The sequence below is a fragment of the Hyperolius riggenbachi genome, chromosome 1, assembly GCF_040937935.1.
Source record: "Hyperolius riggenbachi isolate aHypRig1 chromosome 1, aHypRig1.pri, whole genome shotgun sequence".
In the NCBI taxonomy this organism is placed as follows: Eukaryota; Metazoa; Chordata; class Amphibia; order Anura; family Hyperoliidae; genus Hyperolius; species Hyperolius riggenbachi.
Genome location: NC_090646.1, coordinates 21,459,061 through 21,478,310, shown reverse-complemented (window position 1 = coordinate 21,478,310; position 19,250 = coordinate 21,459,061). Strand labels below are relative to the sequence as shown.

The window sequence follows — 19,250 nt, the reverse complement described above, 5'->3', positions numbered from 1 at the left end:
GGCTTTTTTTCCCTGATGCTGTGCAAAGCATGATGGGATTTCTGATGTTGTTGCTCTCGTTCTGCTGTTTTGGTGCAAATTTTTTTTTTTTACATTTTGAATTTGACATTTGAAGCCTAGTGTGTGCAGCTGGGAGGGGTGATCAGGACACAGGACAGTTGGAACTGTGTCTCCTGCTCCCTGTCACCTCCTTTCAACCAAAAAGATGGCTGCCCTCATGACAAAGATGGCAGCCCCCATGAATAACAAACATTTGCCTGTTCTTTTAAAACAGGGTGGGTAAAAAATTATATTACCTATCTATTCTAATTAACATAACTAATGTAACTTGATGACAGTATGTTTGTTTAGGCTGAAGTTCCCCTTTAACAATATGTATGGTTCCATGAATTAGGATGTAGAAACTGCAGAGTTATTGCAAGATTTGTATCCGCTGCAACAAAGAAATTGTTTTTGTTTAAAGAGAGTCTGAAGCGAAATTTGTTTGCTGTGTTTACCTTTTAATTCGCTTCAGAACTCTCATAAGCAGCACGGTGGCGTAGTGGTTAGCTCTCTCGCCTTGCAGCGCTGGGTCCCTGGTTCGAATCCCAGCCAGGGCACTATCTGCAAAGAGTTTGTAGGTTCTCTCCGTGTCTGCGTGGGTTTCCTCCGGTCACTCCGGTTTCCTCCCACATTCCAAAAACATACGGATAAGTTAATTGGCTCCCCCTAAAATTGGCCCTAGACTACAGTACTTACACTACATAATATAGACATATGGCAATGGTAGGGATTAGATTGTGAGCTCCTTTGAGGGACAGTTAGTGACAAGACTATCTATCTATATATATATATATATATATATATATATATATATATATATATATATATATATATATATATATATATATATATATATATATATATATATATATATATATATATATATATATATATAGGAGGAAATAATTATTTGACCCTTTGACCCCCTCACTGATTTTGTAAGTTTGTCCAATGACAAAGAAATGAAAAGTCTCAGAACAGTATCATTTCAATGGTAGGTTTATTTTAACAGTGGCAGATAGCACATCAAAAGGAAAATCGAAAAAATAACCTTAAATAAAAGATAGCAACTGATTTGCATTTCATTGAGTGAAATAAGTTTTTGAACCCTCTAACAATAAAAGACTTAATACTTAGTGGAAAAACCCTTGTTTGCAAGCACAGAGGTCAAACGTTTCTTGTAATTGATGACCAAGTTTGCACACATTTTAGGAGGAATGTTGGTCCACTCCTCTTTGCAGATCATCTCTAAATCCCTAAGGTTTCGAGGCTGTCTCTGTGCAACTCTGAGCTTGAGCTCCCTCCATAGGTTTTCTATTGGATTAAGGTCCGGAGACTGACTAGGCCACTCCATGACCTTAATGTGCTTCTTCTTGAGCCACTCCTTTGTTGCCTTTGCTGTATGTTTTGGGTCATTGTCGTGCTGGAACACCCATCCACGACCCATTTTCAGTTTCCTGGCAGAGGGAAGGAGGTTGTCGTTCAGGATTTCACGATACATGGCTCCATCCATTTTCCCGTTAATGCGATTAAGTTGTCCTGTGCCCTTAGCAGAAAAACACCCCCAAAGCAAAATGTTTCCACCCCCATGCTTGACGGTGGGGATGGTGTTTTGGGGGTCATAGGCAGCATTTTTCTTCCTCCAAACACAGCGAGTTGAGTTAATGCCAACGAGCTCTATTTTGGTCTCATCAGACCACAGTACCTTCTCCCAGTCACTCACAGAATCATTCAGGTGTTCAATGGCAAACTTCAGGCGGGCCTGCACATGAGCAGGGGGACCTTGCGAGCCCTGCAGGATTTTAATCTATTGCGGTGTAATGTGTTTCCAATGGTTTTCTTGGTGACTGTGGTCCCTGCTAATTTGAGGTCATTCACTAACTCCTCCCGTGTACTTCTAGGATGCTTTTTCACCTTTCTCAGAACCATTGACACCCCAGGAGGTGAGATCTTGCGTGGAGCCCCAGAGCGAGGTCGATTGATGGTCATTTTGTGCTCCTTCCATTTTCGAACAATCGCACCAACAGTTGTCACCTTCTCTCCCAGCTTCTTGCTAATGGTTTTGTAGCCCATTCCAGCCTTGTGCAGGTCTACAATTTTGTCTCTGACATCCTTGGACAGCTCTTTGGTCTTTCCCATGCTGGAGAGTTTGGAGTCTGCTTGATTGATTGATTCTGTGGACAGGTGTCTTTTATACAGGTGACTAGTTAAGACAGGTGTCCTTAATGAGGGTGACTAATTGAGTAGAAGTGTCTAACCACTCTGTGGGAGCCAGAACTCTTAATGGTTGGTAGGGGTTCAAAAACTTTTCACTCAATGAAATGCAAATCAGTTGCTATCTTTTATTTAAGGTTATTTTTTCGATTTTCCTTTTGATGTGCTATCTGCCACTGTTAAAATAAACCTACCATTGAAATGATACTGTTCTGAGACTTTTCATTTCTTTGTCATTGGACAAACTTACAAAATCAGTGAGGGGGTCAAATAATTATTTCCTCCACTGTATATATTACTGTACAGCGCTGCGTAATATGTCGGCGCTATATAAATACATAATAATAATAAGCCGCAAACCACCACATCCCGGCTGAAAACCGAGGGCTGCAGACCCCCCAAATCCCCGGGGGTGAATCTGGTCGGGGCTTCCTGAAGAGGCAGAGCTCTCTGCTGCAGCTCTGCCTCTTCTGATGTCAATCGCTGCGGATCATCGCCTCTCCCCGCACCTCTCACTCTTCCTTCACAGAGAGGGGCGGGGAGAGGCAGCGATCCGCGTGGCGATTGACGTCAGGAGAGGCAGAGCTGCAGCTCATAGCTCTGCCTCTCAGAGCAGCAAAATCCACTACCAAGTTGGTCGTGGATATTTGCTCGGGGATTTGGGGGGGTCTGCAGCACTCTTTATTTTTTTTTTTTAGCAGGAATCTGGTGGTTTGTGGCTAATGAGACTTCTGAAGCGAATCGGTAAATATAGCTTCAGTCTCTTTAATGGTTATTATGCTGTTGTGCATCCTTTAGCGCAGAGAGGAGTTCTGAGTTCAGGTCCACTTTGACCTGCAGTGTGATGGGCTCAGTTTCTGGGCAGCGCAGATTCAGAGCTGAAGATCATCTCTGGGCCTAAAGCCAAGTACATGAGACAATGTTGCCTGTCGGGGTTCAGAAAACAATCTCTCGGGCAACAATATGGAGACTGATGCTGTACAGACACATCACTAGCCTTCAGGCTAACAATGCATCCTGTTGTTATGGTAGGGAGGGGAGGGGGGGGGGGGTCATGGGAGGAACATTGCAATAGACCCTGCGCGAGGGTTGATAAGGATCGATTGGTGGCCGCTGTGCACAGGAAACGGTCGTCTGCTGAAGCAGTCATTATCAGCCGTTACAGCCTGACAGTTATCACGTATGTACGTAGCCTAAGTGTCCCGATGTACAGGACCGAAACCCCCTCATAGCTTGGTTGGGGAGTTCCTGGACTCTGCCATTGGTGGAAGAGTTGCTAATACTTCAGATTTGCATGGGAATATAATGCAGATAGTGTGCAGCTCAGAACTGGCCAATCAGATGAACTTCTGACTGGCGCCGTTTCAAGGCGCATACAATTTGCACGCAGTTCAGGAGGATTTGAGTCTGTCTGACCCTCTCCAGTGGAAAGCGAGCAGTAGGGATGGTCAGTGAGATCAAAGGATTTTGAGTTGATGCAGGATTATGCAAATTTTTCATGCAAATTTATGCAACTTGAAAATGAACCAATCGATTCCTGCTGAGGTAAAATTGGATTGGTCCATTTTCAAGCTGCACAAATTTGCATAATCCTGCATCAACTCAAAATGATTTGCATATCATTGTCCACAGCTAGTGAGCAGCATCTTCTGCACACCAACATTAATATGTAGCGTGTTGGCCTGGTGGACGGAATTCTTGTTGCAGTTCTGGGGTTAAATCTTGGCCAGGATGTGAGAGGTATATACTGGCTTAGCTGCATGCTTGTTTCAGCTGTGTGATTCAGACACTACTGATACCGGAATGACCAGCAGGGCTGCCAGGCAACTGGTATTGTTTAACAGGAAATAAATATGGCAGCCCCATATTTATTTCCTGTTATACAATACCAGTTGCCTGGCAGCCCTGCTGGTCATTCCGGTATCAGTAGTGTCTGAATCACACAGCTGAAACAAGCATGCAGCTAAGCCAGTCACACTTCAGTCAGAAGCATCTGGTCAGCTGCATGCTTGTTCAGGGGCTGTGGCTAAAACTATTAGAAGCAGAGGATCAGCAGGATAGCCAGGCAACTGGGATTACTTAAAATTAAATATAAATACGTCTCCATATCCCTCTCACTTCAGGTTTCCTTTAAAGGGATGGGATGTCCTCCGGGCTGTCTGCCTGCGCTGTACAGCCTGGAGGACGTCCGATGACATCAGCGTGACGGTGTGAGGTGCACGTTGGAGCGCAGAAGAGCCCGACCTGGAAGCTGGGCTGGCCAGGTCGGGTGCGCCACCGGAGAAGACTGGGAACCTGTGGAGCGGCGCCGAGGGCACGTCCTGCCTGCCACGGGCATGGATTTGTATTTTTATTTTTTACAGAGCGATCGTGAACCTTCCCTTTAATTGGCTTTCCCGATAGGAAATTGCCCATCGACTGTAGGGGCTGTTGCAAATTTCTCTGGGGTATGATTTTTTTTTTTTTTCTGAATCTTAGGGTCTTTTAGGGCACATAAAATCCAGAAAGAATCATCCTGCCAGAGAGGGTAATGTTTGATCTATGTCTGTTTACTTTGCTTGTCAAATTACTGCTTGTCATCTGCACAACTGTCAATGCCGCGTGTGCCACAAATAATTCCGGGTACAACTGTCACATGTGGTGAATAAAGCCGATTCTGATGAGTGGTTAATATGGTTTTGTCAATATTCTCTGTAAAGCCCTCTGGGAAATCTGTCAGCGCTATGTAAATGTACAGAGCAAGATGCGTCCTAAATGAATGCAAATTATTGTATTGGGGAATAGAAACGGATCCTGTTGTTGGCTGATGGGCTGTGTGTGCCTGCGGTACTCATTCATTATTGCTGGAAACATTCTATTTATACACCTCTACATGGTAGTGCAATGCATGAAATGTATGAAGAATGTAGGCTATGGCAGTGCTGCCATTACTAGAGGAGGCTGGAGGTCACACACACACAACAAGAGTAAGGAAGTCACACACAACAACAAAAGGAAGGAGGCCACACACACACAACCTCCACTAGAGCAAAGAGGTCAAAACCTCAACTAGAGAAAGGAAGCCACACACACACAACCCCAACTAGAGGAAGGAGGTCACACACACAACTGCAACAAGAGGTTAGATGTCACACACACACCCACAAGAGGAGGTCACAACAAGAGGTAGGAGGTCACACACACAACCACAAGAGGAGGTCACAACAAGAGGTAGGAGGTCACACACACAACCACAAGAGGTAGGAGGTCACACACACAACCACAAGAGGTAGGAGGTCACACACACAACCACAAGAGGTAGGTTACTCACACACAACCACAAGAGGTAGGTCACACACACAAGAGGTAGGAGGTCACACACACAACCACAAGAGGTAGGAGGTCACACACACAAGAGGTAGGAGATCACACACACACAAGAGATGGGAGGTCACACACAAGAGGTAGGAGGTCACACACAACCACAAGAGGTAGGAGGTCACACACACACAAGAGGTGGGAGGTCGCACACACAAGAGGTCGGAGGTCACACACAACCACAAGAGGTGGGAGGTCACACACAACCACACGAGGTGGGAGGTCACACACAAGAGGTAGGAGGTCACAACTGCTAGGTGAGGCTCTCTATACACAGGGGAAGGTTATTGGCTTCAGCACGATATCAGGGTCAGATCTGCAGCCGTCATGCTGGATTTGTGAAGAGTTGACATTGACTGACGGCCGCCTGGACTTGCGGGAACACTTGTACTATTATTGGCTGCCGGGACTGATGACAATGAGCAGTATGCAATCAGATGAGAATGGAGCTGTGCTATTCACTCTGCCCAGTGCTGCTACTCATGTCTTATTTATAAACCAGCTCATTGCCACTACTGTATACAAGATAAATCTGTCCCTGTTACTGTATTCCAGAGTTATCACTGCTTCCCCAGCAGCACAGCAGCCTATTCTGAGAGCCGAGCGCTCAGGCTGCACGTGAAAACACAAATCACTCTCACTGATCATATATAAGTAGGGGCAGCTCTTTCAAAATAAAATGTTGCTCCTTTAAAGGACAACTGTTGCGAGAGGTATATGGAGGCTGCCATATTTATTTCTGCTTAAGCAATACCAGTTGCCTGGCTGTTCTGCTGATCCTCTATCTCTAATACATTTAGCCATAGCCCCTGAACAAGCATGCAGCAGATCAGGTGTTTCTGACATTATTGCCAGTCCTGACAAGATTAGCTCCATGCTTGTTTCTGGTGTGTTATTCAGACTGTACTGCAGCCAAATAGACCAGTAGGGCTGCCAGGCAACTGGTATTGTATAAAAGGAAATAAATATGGCAGCCTCCATATATTTCTCACTTCAGTTGTCCTTTAAATGATAACTGTAGGGAGAGGGCTGTGGCTGCCATATTTATTTCCTTCTAAAAACCCTCTGCCTCTAAGTTAGAAGATAAGGGGGGGGGGGGGGGAGTGATACTGTGTGGGAAGATGCTGTGTGTGAGCTGGTTAGTACCAGCCACAGGTGGATGTGGTGTTGCTATAGCGCATCCTCCTCCCCACCTCTCTCTCCTCATCCCAGCTCCACACACAGGATATTAATTGCCTTTCAATTTCCTCCTTACAGAGAAGAGATATGACTCAGAAGGACAGGTCTCCAGTCTGATCTGATAAAAGGGGCTGGCATTTAACTCCTACTTCATAGAAACTGATCTGGAGGCCATTAGCATTGCCATATCAGATTATTATTCTAATTAATGTGACTTCCTCTTGCCATGAGGAGTTCAGATCAGTGCAGTGGATAAATGGCCAGCCCTGCTCTGCAGCGCTGGGGTCCTGGGAGCCAATACCCCCTGCCAGGGATGTCTGCCTAGGATGTGTATGTCCTCTCTGTGTTTGAATGGTTCACCTCCGTGTTCTGGTTTCACCTCATATCCCTGAAACTTGTTTATATGTTAGCTGACCGAGCTGGACTGTGCTACGGACATTAGCCACTTCGCATCCAGACCTTGTGTGACATTTTAGCTATGTCCCTATTTAATCAGCAATAACTTTACCACCACTTATAACACCTAAATTAAATATATATCCTCTTTTATTTCAAGACAAATTATGCTTTCATTGTATTGCATTCTTTCTCTAGAACAATTTTGTTTTCTATGCACTTTATAAAAAAAAGAAAAAACATTATTTCTCAGTTTTACCAATTCCAGTTTAAAAATAAAAGGCACTACTGTTACTGTAGATAAAAAACAAACAAATTTTGTTTGGCTATTTCTACCGTTTATATCAAAACTTATATTATGTTCCTGTCACAATTTTTGGTGAGGATATTTAACTCTGAAATAATGCTACAGTGTACATTTTTTCACAATGAGCTGAGAAAATAAAAGCATTTTTAATGGTGAAAATCAATCTTATTGGCTCAGGGAACATATATCCCCTTTCACCAATTAGTGCTGCATCAGATAGTGCCGAAGCTGTGCTTCTGCTACACAGGGCCGGTTCAAGTAACAGTTGGGCCCTAGGGCAAAATTAGCCTGGGGGCCCCCCAACAGACACCCCCTGACCAGAAAGCGTCATTAGAGGCCCTTTGTTGCAGACAAATTTCCCTCCTGGGCCCCTTAGCTGGCTGCTGACGATCCCCCAATCAACTCCCAACTTAACAGACTCTGCAAAGTCCCTGGGGAGCAACAGTTAAGATGCCCCTACAGGCTCTGGGGCCCTGGAGCAATTGCCCATTTTTTCCCATGGTAGCTCCGGCCCTGCTGCTACAAGACGTATATCTACGTCCTCATGGCTTAGATGAAGTGGCAGGGGACGTAGATATGCTGTACTGGTGGATAAAGTGGTTAGACTGTGAAAAGGGGCGTGTGCATAGTGTGTTATGTGTTTTGTGTGTCATGGTATGCTGGCGCTCTACATTCTAGGTTGTCATTGCGTGTTATGTGGGACCCAGGCGGCACTTCAGTAAGTCCCAAGCCATTCTTAAACTTGACTATTACATCAGTTTTTTTCATTTACCTCCTTGGCGGTAACCCCGTGTGTGACACGGGGTAAGCCGCCGGAGGGTGCCGCTCAGGCCCTGCTGGGCCGATTTTCATAATTTTTGTTTTGCTGGACGCAGCTAGCACTTTGCTAGCTGCGCCAGCACTCTGATCGCTGCCGGCCCCTGCCCGATCGCCGCTATCTGCTGCGGCGCGGGCCCCCCCCCCCCTCCAGACCCCAGCGCTGCCTGGCCAATCAGTGCCAGGCAGCGCCGAGGGGTGGCCCGGGACTCCCAATGACGTCCCGACGTCAGTGACGTCGGTGACGTCATCCCGCCCCGTCGCCATGGCGACGGGGGAAGCCCTCCAGGAAATCCCGTTCTATGAACGGGATTTCCTGATCGGAGATCGCCGAAGGCGATCGAAGCGGGCGGGGGGATGCCGCTCAGCAGCGGCTATCATGTAGCGAGCCCTCGGCTCGCTACATGATTAAAAAAAAATTTTTTTTTAAAAAAACTGCTGCGCTCCCTCCTGGCGGTATTTTTCATACCGCCAAGGAGGTTAAGATAAAAAATAAATAAATCATATATAACCAAACGTAAGGCTAGAGACCAACTACAAGCGTTTTGCAGGAAATCACAAAGCACCCGTGATCGTAGACGTGCCGCCATTTCACTGCGATTCCCAGAGTGATCAAAAACATTCACAATCTTCTATCTATATATCCTACTAATATAATAAATGGGAAAGTTCGGATGTTTGGATGTTTGGATGTTTGTTACTCGATCACGCAAAAACGGCTGAACGGATTTGAATGACATTTGGCACACACATAGTACATTACCTGGAGTAATATATAGGATACTTTTTATTCCTATAACCAAAAAGAGACAAATACAAATTTCACTGGAAAATGTAAACTGCAGCCATTCTTACACTGTTACACTGGAGTTGTGTTTAGCTTCTAAGGGTACAATGGTTAATTTGCATATATTCAGCAGTGTTGCACTGGAAGACATCTCAAGCTCACTCCAACCTGAATTATCGCAAATTGTTTCTGTTTTAAGAAAGCAAACTTTTGTTTTTCTTAACATCTTAGTAAGGGGGCTTTTTAGTACCATTGTAGTCCCTTACACACTCCAATGAGTTCTGGGTCACCATGAGCTTGCTGGTTAGTCTGTCCCTCTCGGTGTTACAAGCCCTACTCCATAGAGCCAAATTCATCTATGCCATGCACTGATAAGGATCAAACAATCCAAAACAGACTATATGCATGTTGGATTATTATGGCTCTGCACAATTTAACAAGCTGACACATCATTGCATTCCAGCGGTCCAGGAGGTGTGTTTAGCTTCTAAGGGTAACAATGGTTAATTTGCATATATTCAGCAGTGTTGCACTGGAAGACATCTCAAGCTCACTCCAACCTGAATTATTGCAAATTCTTTCTGTTTTAAGAAAGCAAACTTTTGTTTTTCTTACACTGTTAATGGCAGGGTTCTCAAACATTGCACAGTTGGTCGTTGGGTGACTAGGGTTATTATTCAGAAAAGTGGGTGGAGCCTATAAAAGCCAATCAAAATTCACCTAATGATTTTCAAGGGAAATATTTACATTTCTGCCATTCTTGCACTGTTAATGGCACAAGCCTCAAACCTGGTATAGTTGATCATTGGTTGACTGGGGTTCAATTTCAGAAAGGGGGTGGAGCCACAAATAGCCAATCAGATTTGTTTCATTCCAATGCAAATTGTTGTTGCCAAACACCGCAAAGCTCACAAACTTGGTAATTGAGTAATTGATTAATTGTGTGTTAGGGTTAGGAAAGTGGGCACAGCCAACACCAGCCAAATACATAAGCGGGCAACGCAGGGTCATAAGTGGGCGGAGACAAATACAAATTTTACTGGGAAAATGTAAACCGCAACCATTCTTACACTGTTAATGGTAGGGTTCTCAAACTTTGCACAGTTGGTTACTAGGTGACTGGGGTTAATATTCAGAAAAGTAGGTGGAGCCTACAAAAAACAATCAAAAATTACCTATTGATTTTTCAGGGGAATATTTCGTTGCTGCCATTCTTGCACTGTTAATTGTTAATGGCACAAGCCTCAAACCTGGTACAGTTGATCTTTGCGTGATTGGGGTTTAAATTTATATAAGGGGGTGGAGCCCCAAACAGCCAATCTGATTTGTTTCATTTTAATGCAGGTTATTGATGCCAAAGACCGCAAAGCTCACAAACTTGGTCATTGAGTAATTGAGTAATTGTGTGTTAGGGTTAGGAAAAGTGGGCGCAGCCAACACCAGCCAAATACATAATCGGGCAATGCTGGGTCATCAGTAGGTGGAGACAAATACAAATTTCACTGAGAAAATGTAAACTGCAGCAATTCTTACACTATTAATGGCAGGGTTCTCAAACTTTGCACAGTTGGTCACTGGGTGACTGAGATTAATATTCAGAAAAGTGGGTGGAGCCTACAAAAGCCAATCAAAATCCACCTATTAATCTTTAAGGGGAATATTTAATTGATGCCATTCTTGCACTGTTAATGGCACAAGCCTCTTGCACTGTTAATCACCTGTACCTGGTACAGTTGGCCATCGGGTGATTGGGGTTCAAATTCAGAAAACGGGTGGAGCCACAGCCAATCAGATTTATTTTATTTCAATGCAAATTATTGATGCCAAAGACCACAAAGCTCACAAACTTGGTCATTAAGTAATTTTGTGTTAGGGTTAGAAAAAGTGGGCGGAGCCAGCACAGCCAAATACATACCTGGGCAATGCCGAGTCTTCAGTGGGTGGAGACAAACACAAATTTCACTGGGAAAATGTAAACTGCAGCCATACTTACACTATTAATTGTAGGGTTCTCAAACTTTACACAGTTGGTCACTGGGTGACTGGGATTAATATTCAGAAAAGTGGGTGGAGCCTACAAAAAACAATCACAATTCACCTATTGATTTTCAAGGAAAATATTTAATTGCTGCCATTTTTGCACTGTTAATGGCACAAGCCTCAAACCTGGTACAGTTGATCATTGGGTGACTGGGGTTAAATATTTAGAAAAGGGGTGGGGCCACAAACAGCGAATCAGATGTGTTTCATTTCAATGAAAATTATTCATGCCAAAGACCACAAATTTCACAAACTTGGTCATTGACTATTGACAATTGTGTGTCAGGGTTACAAAAAGTGGCCACAGCCAACACCAGCCAAATACATACCCGGGAAACATCAGGACATCAGTGGGTGGAGAAAAATAAAAATTTCACTGCTAGAATGTAAACTGCAGCCATTCTTACACTGTCTGTCAATGGCAGGGTTCTTAAACTTTGCACAGTGGGTGACTGGGATTAATATTCAGAAAAGTAGGTGGAGCCTACAAAAGCTAATCAAAATTCACCTATTGATTTTCAAAGGAGTGGAGCCACAGCCAATTATTGATGCCAAAGAACGCAAAGCTCACAAACTAGGTCATCATTGAGTAATTGTGTGTTAGGATTAGAAAAAGTGGACAGAGCTAACACTAGCCAATTACATACCCGGGCAACGCCGGGCAACCAGCTAGTATATATATAATAGGCTTAGTGCCTCAACCTTCAAGCAAGAAGAAGTAGCGCCCTGCCCCCAGGGCCGGTCCAAGCAAGAAGAAGGGGCCGGGTCAAGCAAGAAGAAGTAGTGCCCTGCTCCCAGGGCCGGTCCAAGCAAGAGGAAGGGGCCGGGTCAAGCAAGAAGAAGTAGCGCCCTGCCCCCAGGGCCGGTCCAAGCAAGAAGAAGGGGCCGGGTCAAGCAAGAAGAAGTAGTGCCCTGCTCCCAGGGCCGGTCCAAGCAAGAAGAAGGGGCCGGGTCAAGCAAGAAGAAGTAGTGCCCTGCTCCCAGGGCCGGTCCAAGCAAGAAGAAGGGGCTGGGTCAAGCAAGAAGAAGAAGTAGCGCCCTGCCCCCAGGGGCGGTCCTACACTTGCCGCCGAGCTTAAGGGGGTAGCAGGCAGGAAGGGGGTATTGGGCATAGCGGCAGGCCTGGGGGGTCCCCCATGTGCGCCGCTCCTCTAGCTTAAGTTGAGCAGCAGCCGCCTCTATTAGTAAGAGGCAGTGGGCGAGGATGACTCACCTCTTCCGCGTTCCAGTGTGCGTTCCACTGTCGTCACTTCCTGCAAACACTGCTGGGGAGCGCAGATGGAGGACCCAGGTGAGGGAGGGGGGTCCGACCCCCCTCCCCACCGCAAACGTAAGCTGGAGGGGGAGCACTCATGGGGGACCCAGGTGAGGGAGGGGGGGATCCGACCCCCCTCCCCGCCGCTGTGCCCAATACCCCCTTCCTGCCCGCTACCCCCTTATGCGGCGTATGCTACGCTGCGAGTCGGCTAGTAAGATTATATTTAGCTGAATGATTGGCTAGATGGATGCCAGTCCCTCACATCTTATTTGCTGACCAGCCTCAGAGCACTGCCACTTAGCTATCAGCCTGGTGTGTGTGGACAGGGCGTATCCATGGTGACAGTCAGTGACGACTGAGGACAGAGCGTATCCATGGTGATAGAATAGTCAGTGATGATGAGAAGGCCTTGGTGTAGCTCAATATGTCTGTTATATAGTTCAGCATAGATGACAATCAGAGCCAACCAATGAGGTGTCGGGATTTCATGGACATAAGTAATGGTTACTAAGAATACACATATATCCCGCACTTCCTGTAGCCTGGCTGCTTCCTGGCTTGTTTACCTCAGGTAGGTGCTGGCCCAAGTCACTAAACACTGTCACTGGGTTGGAAGATTATATCACTATCTGCATGATAAGCATAAGCCTAATGCTCGGTACACACCATACGTTTTTGCGTTCGATAGATAATTTCCAAAGTGTCCGATCGTTTTACCGCTTGATTTCTCAGTCATAGAAGTGAATGGAAATTGATCAGAAAAATTAAGAAAATCGATCGGACAGAAAATCGACCCAAAAAAAGTATCGTGTATACCCAGCATTACAGGGCACCTGAAGGGAACAGAGATGCCTAATTTATGGACTTACCTCAGCAGAGGATCTACCCCCATCTGCCAGTTAAATTATGTAATTTAATAACCATTTCAGGGGTTAACCAGCCCATGCCTGGCCTTAAAGGGACCCTGAACAGTACCTAGAATAAAAAATGTTACTTACCTGGGGATTCCTCCAGCCCACCGTAGGCCGCGAGGTCGCCCGGCGTCCTCCTGGCTCCTCTCCGTGTCCCGCCGGCGGCTCCCGTTACTGGCGAGACCCGGGCCGGGTGTCGGGCCAAATCTTCCTGGATCTTGACACTTGGTGTCATCACGCCGGCAGCTATGCGTCGTCATGGCAGCCGGCGTGACAATCCTGCGCATGCGCATCTTAAACACCAATGACGCCAAGTGTCAAGATCCAGGAAGAGTCAGCACGACAGCGGCCCGGATGTCGTCGGTAACGGGAGCCACCAGCGGGACACGGAGAGGAGCCAGGAAGATACCGGGGGACCTCGTGGCCTACGGTGGGCTGGAGGAAGCCCCAGGTGATGGACATTTTTTCTTTTACGTACTGCTCAGGGTCCCTTTAACTGTCCCTGCCACAACACCCCCTCCCCCCCTCCCCCACACACACACACACCTAACCTTACCCTACCCTACCGCTAAACCTAAGGACCCCCTGGTGGTGCCTAACCCTAAGACCCCCCTCCCCTCCCCCCGGTGGTGCCTAACCCTAAGACCACCCTGCTGGGTGCCTAACCCTGTGACCCCATGGAATTATAATTCTTAAAACAAATGTAAAAATGATAACAAGGTAGAATATTAAAATATTGAAAAGTTAAAATGATTATTTACAAAAATGATAATTGTCTACTAATTAGAATACTAATTCGGGAAACTCGGTTTTACAGGCGCCATCCAGTTTTCGCACAATAGCAAAAAATTAACATTACAGTTAATGGCGGTGCCCGATTTGTCTACTTCTCGCTCATATGCGCCCAAATTTTCCTGCCTCCCCTGAGTCCCCCGTTTACTCCTTAGAGAGACGTGGACTAGGCAGGCTTGCAGGACTCTTGGTTATGCCAGCAGAATTTTGGAAAGGTTTCTTTTCAGTAGTTTAAGCCTTGTCTTCTCCAGTGTGTGTCTTCAATGTGTGTCTCTGGTGTGTGTCTCCGGAGTGTGTCTTCTCTTCTTCAGTGTGTGTCTTCTCCGGTGTGTGTCTTTGGCAGGGCTGTGGAGTCGGTACAAAAATCAACCAAATTCGACTCCTCAGGTTATGAAACCACTGACTTCAACTCCGACTCCGGGTACCCAAAATGGTTCCGACTCCTTAGTCTAATACTTACCAGATTTGTGGATTTGGTACAAAAATCAACCAATCCCCACTCCCGACTCCAACTCCTCAGTTTATGAAACCTCCGACTCAGGTACCCAGATTTGCTCCGATTCCTCCACTCCAACTCCACAGCCCTGGTCTTTGGTGTGTGTCTTCTCCGGTGTGTGTATTCTCCGATGTGTGTCTTCTACGATGTGTGTCTCCGGTGTGTGTCTCCGGTGTGTCTTTGGTGTGTGTATTCTCCGATGTGTGTCTCCAGTTTGTGTCTTTGGTGTGTGTCTTCTCCGGTGTGTGTCTTCTCCGGTGTGTGTCTTTGGTGTGTGTCTCCGGTGTGTGTCTCCGGTGTGTCTTTGGTGTGTGTCTCCAGTGTGTGTCTCTGGTGTGTCTTTGGTGTGTGTCTCCGGTTTGTGTCTTTGGTGTGTGTCTTCTGCAGTGTTTGTCTCCGGTGTGTCTTTGGTGTGTGTCTCTGGTGTGTGTCTTTGGTGTGTGTCTCCAGTGTGTGTCTCCGATTTGTGTCTTTGGTGCGTGTCTTCTCCGGTGTGTGTCACCGGTGTGTCTCCGGTTTGTGTCTTTGGTGTGTGTCTCCAGTGTGTGTCTCCAATTTGTGTCTTTGGTGTGTGTCTTTGGTGTGTGTCTTCTCCGGTGTGTGTCTCCGGTGTGTCTTTGGTGTGTGTCTTCTGCGGTGTGTGTCTCCGGTGTGTCTTTGGTGTGTGTCTCCGGTTTGTGTCTTTGGTGTGTGTCTCCGGTGTGTGTCTCCGGTTTGTGTCTTCTCCGGTGTGTGTCTCCGGTGTTTCTTTGGTGTGTGTCTTCTCCGGTGTGTGTCTCCTGTGTGTCTTTGGTGTGTGTCTCCGGTTTGTGTCTTTGGTGTGTGTCTTCTCTGGTGTGTGTCTCCGGTGTGTCTTTGGTGTGTGTCTCCGGTGTGTGTCTCCGGTTTGTGTCTTTGGTGTGTGTCTCCAGTGTGTGTCTCCATTTTGTGTCTTTGGTGTGTGTCTCCGGTGTGTGTCTTCTGCGGTGTGTGTCTCCGGTGTGTCTTTGGTGTGTGTCTCTGGTTTGTGTCTTCTCCGGTGTGTCTTTGGTGTGTGTCTGTCTCCGGTGTGTCTTTGGTGTGTGTCTCCGGTGTGTGTCTCCGGTTTGTGTCTTTGGTGTGTGTCTCCGGTGTGTGTCACCGGTTTGTGTCTTTGGTGTGTGTCTTCTCCGGTGTGTGTCTCCGGTGTCTCTTTGGTGTGTGTCTTCTGCGGTGTGTGTCTCCGGTGTGTCTTTGGTGTGTCTTTGGTGTGTGTCTCCGGTGTGTGTCTCCGGTGTGTGTCACCGGTGTGTCTTTGGTGTGTGTCTTCTGCGGTGTGTGTCTCCGGTGTGTCTTTGGTGTTTGTCTTCTGCGGTGTGTGTCTCCGGTTTGTGTCTTTGGTGTGTGTCTCCGGTGTGTCTTTGGTGTGTGTCTCCGGTGTGTGTCTCCGGTGTGTGTCTTTGGTGTGTGTCTCCGGTGTGTGTCTCCGGTTTGTGTCTTTGGTGTGTGTCTTTGGTGTGTGTCTCCGGTGTGTGTCTCCGGTTTGTGTCTTTGGTGTGTGTCTTCTCCGGTGTGTGTCTCCGGTGTGTCTTTGGTGTGTGTCTCCGGTGTGTGTCTCCGGTGTGTCTTTGGTGTGTGTCTCCGGTGTGTCTTTGGTGTGTGTCTCCGGTTTGTGTCTTTGGTGTGTGTCTCCGGTGTGTGTCTCTGGTTTGTGTCGTTGGTGTGTGACTTTGGTGTGTGTCTCCGGTGTGTCTTTGGTGTGTGTCTCCGGTGTGTGCCTCCGGTTTGTGTCTTTGGTGTGTGTCTTCTCCGGTGTGTGTCTCCGGTGTGTCTCTTCTCCGCTGTGTGTCTCCGGTGTGTCTTTGGTGTGTGTCTTCTGCGGTGTGTGTCTCCGGTGTGTCCTTGGTGTGTGTCTACTGCGGTGTGTGTCTCCGGTTTGTGTCTTTGGTGTGTGTCTCCGGTTTGTGTCTTTGGTGTGTGTCTCCGGTTTGTGTCTTTGGTGTGTGTCTCTGGTGTGTGTCTCCGGTTTGTGTCTTTGGTGTGTGTCTCCGGTGTGTGTCTTTGGTGTGTTTCTCCGGTGTGTGTCTCCAGTGTGTTTTTGGTGTGTGTCTCTGGTGTGTGTCTCCGGTTTGTGTCTTTGGTGTGTGTCTCCGGTGTGTCTTTAGTGTGTGTCTCTGGTTTGTGTCTTTGGTGTGTGTCTTCTCCGGTGTGTGTCTCCGGTTTGTGTCTTTGGTGTGTGTCTCCGGTTTGTGCCTTTGGTGTGTGTCTTCTCCGGTGTGTGTCTCCAGTGTGTCTTTGGTGTGTGTCTTCTGCGGTGTGTGTCTTTGGTGTGTGTCTTCTCCGGTGTGTGTCTCCGATGTGTCTTTGGTGTGTGTCTCCGTTGTGTGTCTCCGGTTTGTGTCTTTGGTGTGTGTCTTCTCCGGCGTGTGTCTCCGGTTTGTGTCTTTGGTGTGTGTCTCCGGTGTGTGTCTTCTCCGGTGTGTCTTTGGTGTGTGTCTTCTGCGGTGTGTGTCTCCGGTGTGTCTTTGGTGTGTGTCTTCTGCGGTGTGTGTCTCCAGTTTGTGTCTTTGGCGTGTGTCTCCGGTGTGTGTCTCCGGTGTGTCTCCGGTGTGTCTTTGGTGTGTGTCTCCGGTGTGTGTCTCCGGTGTGTCTCTGGTTTGTGTCTTTGGTGTGTGTCTTCTCCGGTGTGTGTCTCCGGTGTGTGTCTCCGGTTTGTGTCTTTGGTGTGTCTCTCCGGTGTGTCTTTGGTGTGTGTCTCCGGTGTGTGTCTTCTCCGGTGTGTGTCTCCGGTGTGTCTTTGGTGTGTGTCTCCGGTGAGTGTCTCCGGTTTGTGTCTTTGGTGTGTGTCTCCGGTTTGTGTCTTTGGTGTGTGTCTCCGGTGTGTCTTTGGTGTGTGTCTCCGGTGTGTGTCATCTCCGGTGTGTGTCTCCGGTGAGTGTCTCCGGTTTGTGTCTTTGGTGTGTGTCTCCGGTTTGTGTCTTTGGTGTGTGTCTCCGGTTTGTGTCTTTGGTGTGTGTCTTCTCCGGTGTGTGTCTTCGGTGTGTTTTTGGTGTGTCTTCTCCAGTGTGTCTTTGGAGTGTGTGTTTTGTGTGTGTCTCCGGTGTGTGTCTTATCCGGTGTGTGTCTTCTCCAATGTGTGTCTTCTCCAATGTGTGTCTTCTGCGGTGTGTGTCTCTGGTTTGCGTCCTTGGTGTGTGTCTCCGGTGTGTCTTTGGTGTGTGTCTTTGGTGTGTGTCATCTCCGGTGTGTGTCTCTGGTGTGTCTTTGGTGTGTGTCTCCGGTTTGTGTCTTTGGTGTGTGTCTCAGGTTTGTGTCTTTGGTGTGTGTCTTCTCCGGTGTGTGTCTTCGGTGTGTTTTTGATGTGTCTTCTCCGGTGTGTCTTTGGTGTGTGTGTTTTGTGTGTGTCTCCGGTGTGTGTCTTATCCGGTGTGTGTCTTCTACGGTGTGTGTCTCCGGTTTGTGTCTTTGGTGTGTGTCTCCAGTGTGTGTCTCCAATTTGTGTCTTTGGTGTGTGTCTTTGGTGTGTGCGTCTCCGGTGTGTGTCTCCGGTGTGTCTTTGGTGTGTGTCTTCTGCGGTGTGTGTCTCCGGTGTGTCTTTGGTGTGTGTCTCCGGTTTGTGTCTTTGGTGTGTGTCTCCGGTGTGTGTCTCCGGTTTGTGTCTTCTCCGGTGTGTGTCTCCGGTGTTTCTTTGGTGTGTGTCTTCTCCGGTGTGTGTCTCCTGTGTGTCTTTGGTGTGTGTCTCCGGTTTGTGTCTTTGGTGTGTGTCTTCTCTGGTGTGTGTCTCCGGTGTGTCTTTGGTGTGTGTCTCCGGTTTGTGTCTTTGGTGTGTGTCTCCAGTGTGTGTCTCCATTTTGTGTCTTTGGTGTGTGTCTCCGGTGTGTGTCTTCTGCGGTGTGTGTCTCCGGTGTGTCTTTGGTGTGTGTCTCTGGTTTGTGTCTTCTCCGGTGTGTCTTTGGTGTGTGTCTTCTCCGGTGTGTGTCTCCTGTGTGTCTTTGGTGTGTGTCTCCGGTTTGTGTCTTTGGTGTGTGTCTTCTCCGGTGTGTGTCTCCGGTGTGTCTTTGGTGTGTGTCTCCGGTGTGTGTCTCCGGTGTGTGTCTCCGGTTTGTGTCTTTGGTGTGTGTCTCCGGTGTGTCTTCTCCGGTGTGTGTCTCCGGTGTCTCTTTGGTGTGTGTCTTCTGCGGTGTGTGTCTCCGGTGTGTCTTTGGTGTGTGTCTCCGGTGTGTGTCTCCGGTGTGTGTCACCGGTGTGTCTTTGGTGTGTGTCTCCGGTGTGTGTCTCCGGTGTGTGTCACCGGTGTGTCTTTGGTGTGTGTCTTCTGCGGTGTGTCTCCGGTGTGTCTTTGGTGTTTGTCTTCTGCAGTGTGTGTCTCCGGTTTGTGTCTTTGGTGTGTGTCTCCGGTGTGTCTTTGGTGTGTGTCTCCGGTGTGTGTCTCCGGTGTGTGTCTCCGGTGTGTGTCTCCGGTTTGTGTCTTTGGTGTGTGTCTTTGGTGTGTGTCTCCGGTGTTTGTCTTTGGTGTGTGTCTCCGGTGTGTGTCTCCGGTTTGTGTCTTTGGTGTGTGTCTTCTCCGGTGTGTGTCTCTGGTGTGTCTTTGGTGTGTGTCTCCGGTGTGTGTCTCCGGTGTGTCTTTGGTGTGTGTCTCCGGTGTGTGTCTTTGGTGTGTGTCTCCGGTGTGTGTCTCCGGTTTGTGTCTTTGGTGT

At 47.6% G+C, this 19,250-nt stretch overlaps 1 protein-coding gene across 1 annotated transcript in view; it reads left to right on the top strand.

Moving 5' to 3' along the window:
• Positions 1–19,250, top strand: part of ADISSP (adipose secreted signaling protein) — a 159,918-nt gene that overhangs the window by 129,859 nt on the left and 10,809 nt on the right. The window lies entirely within an intron of this gene.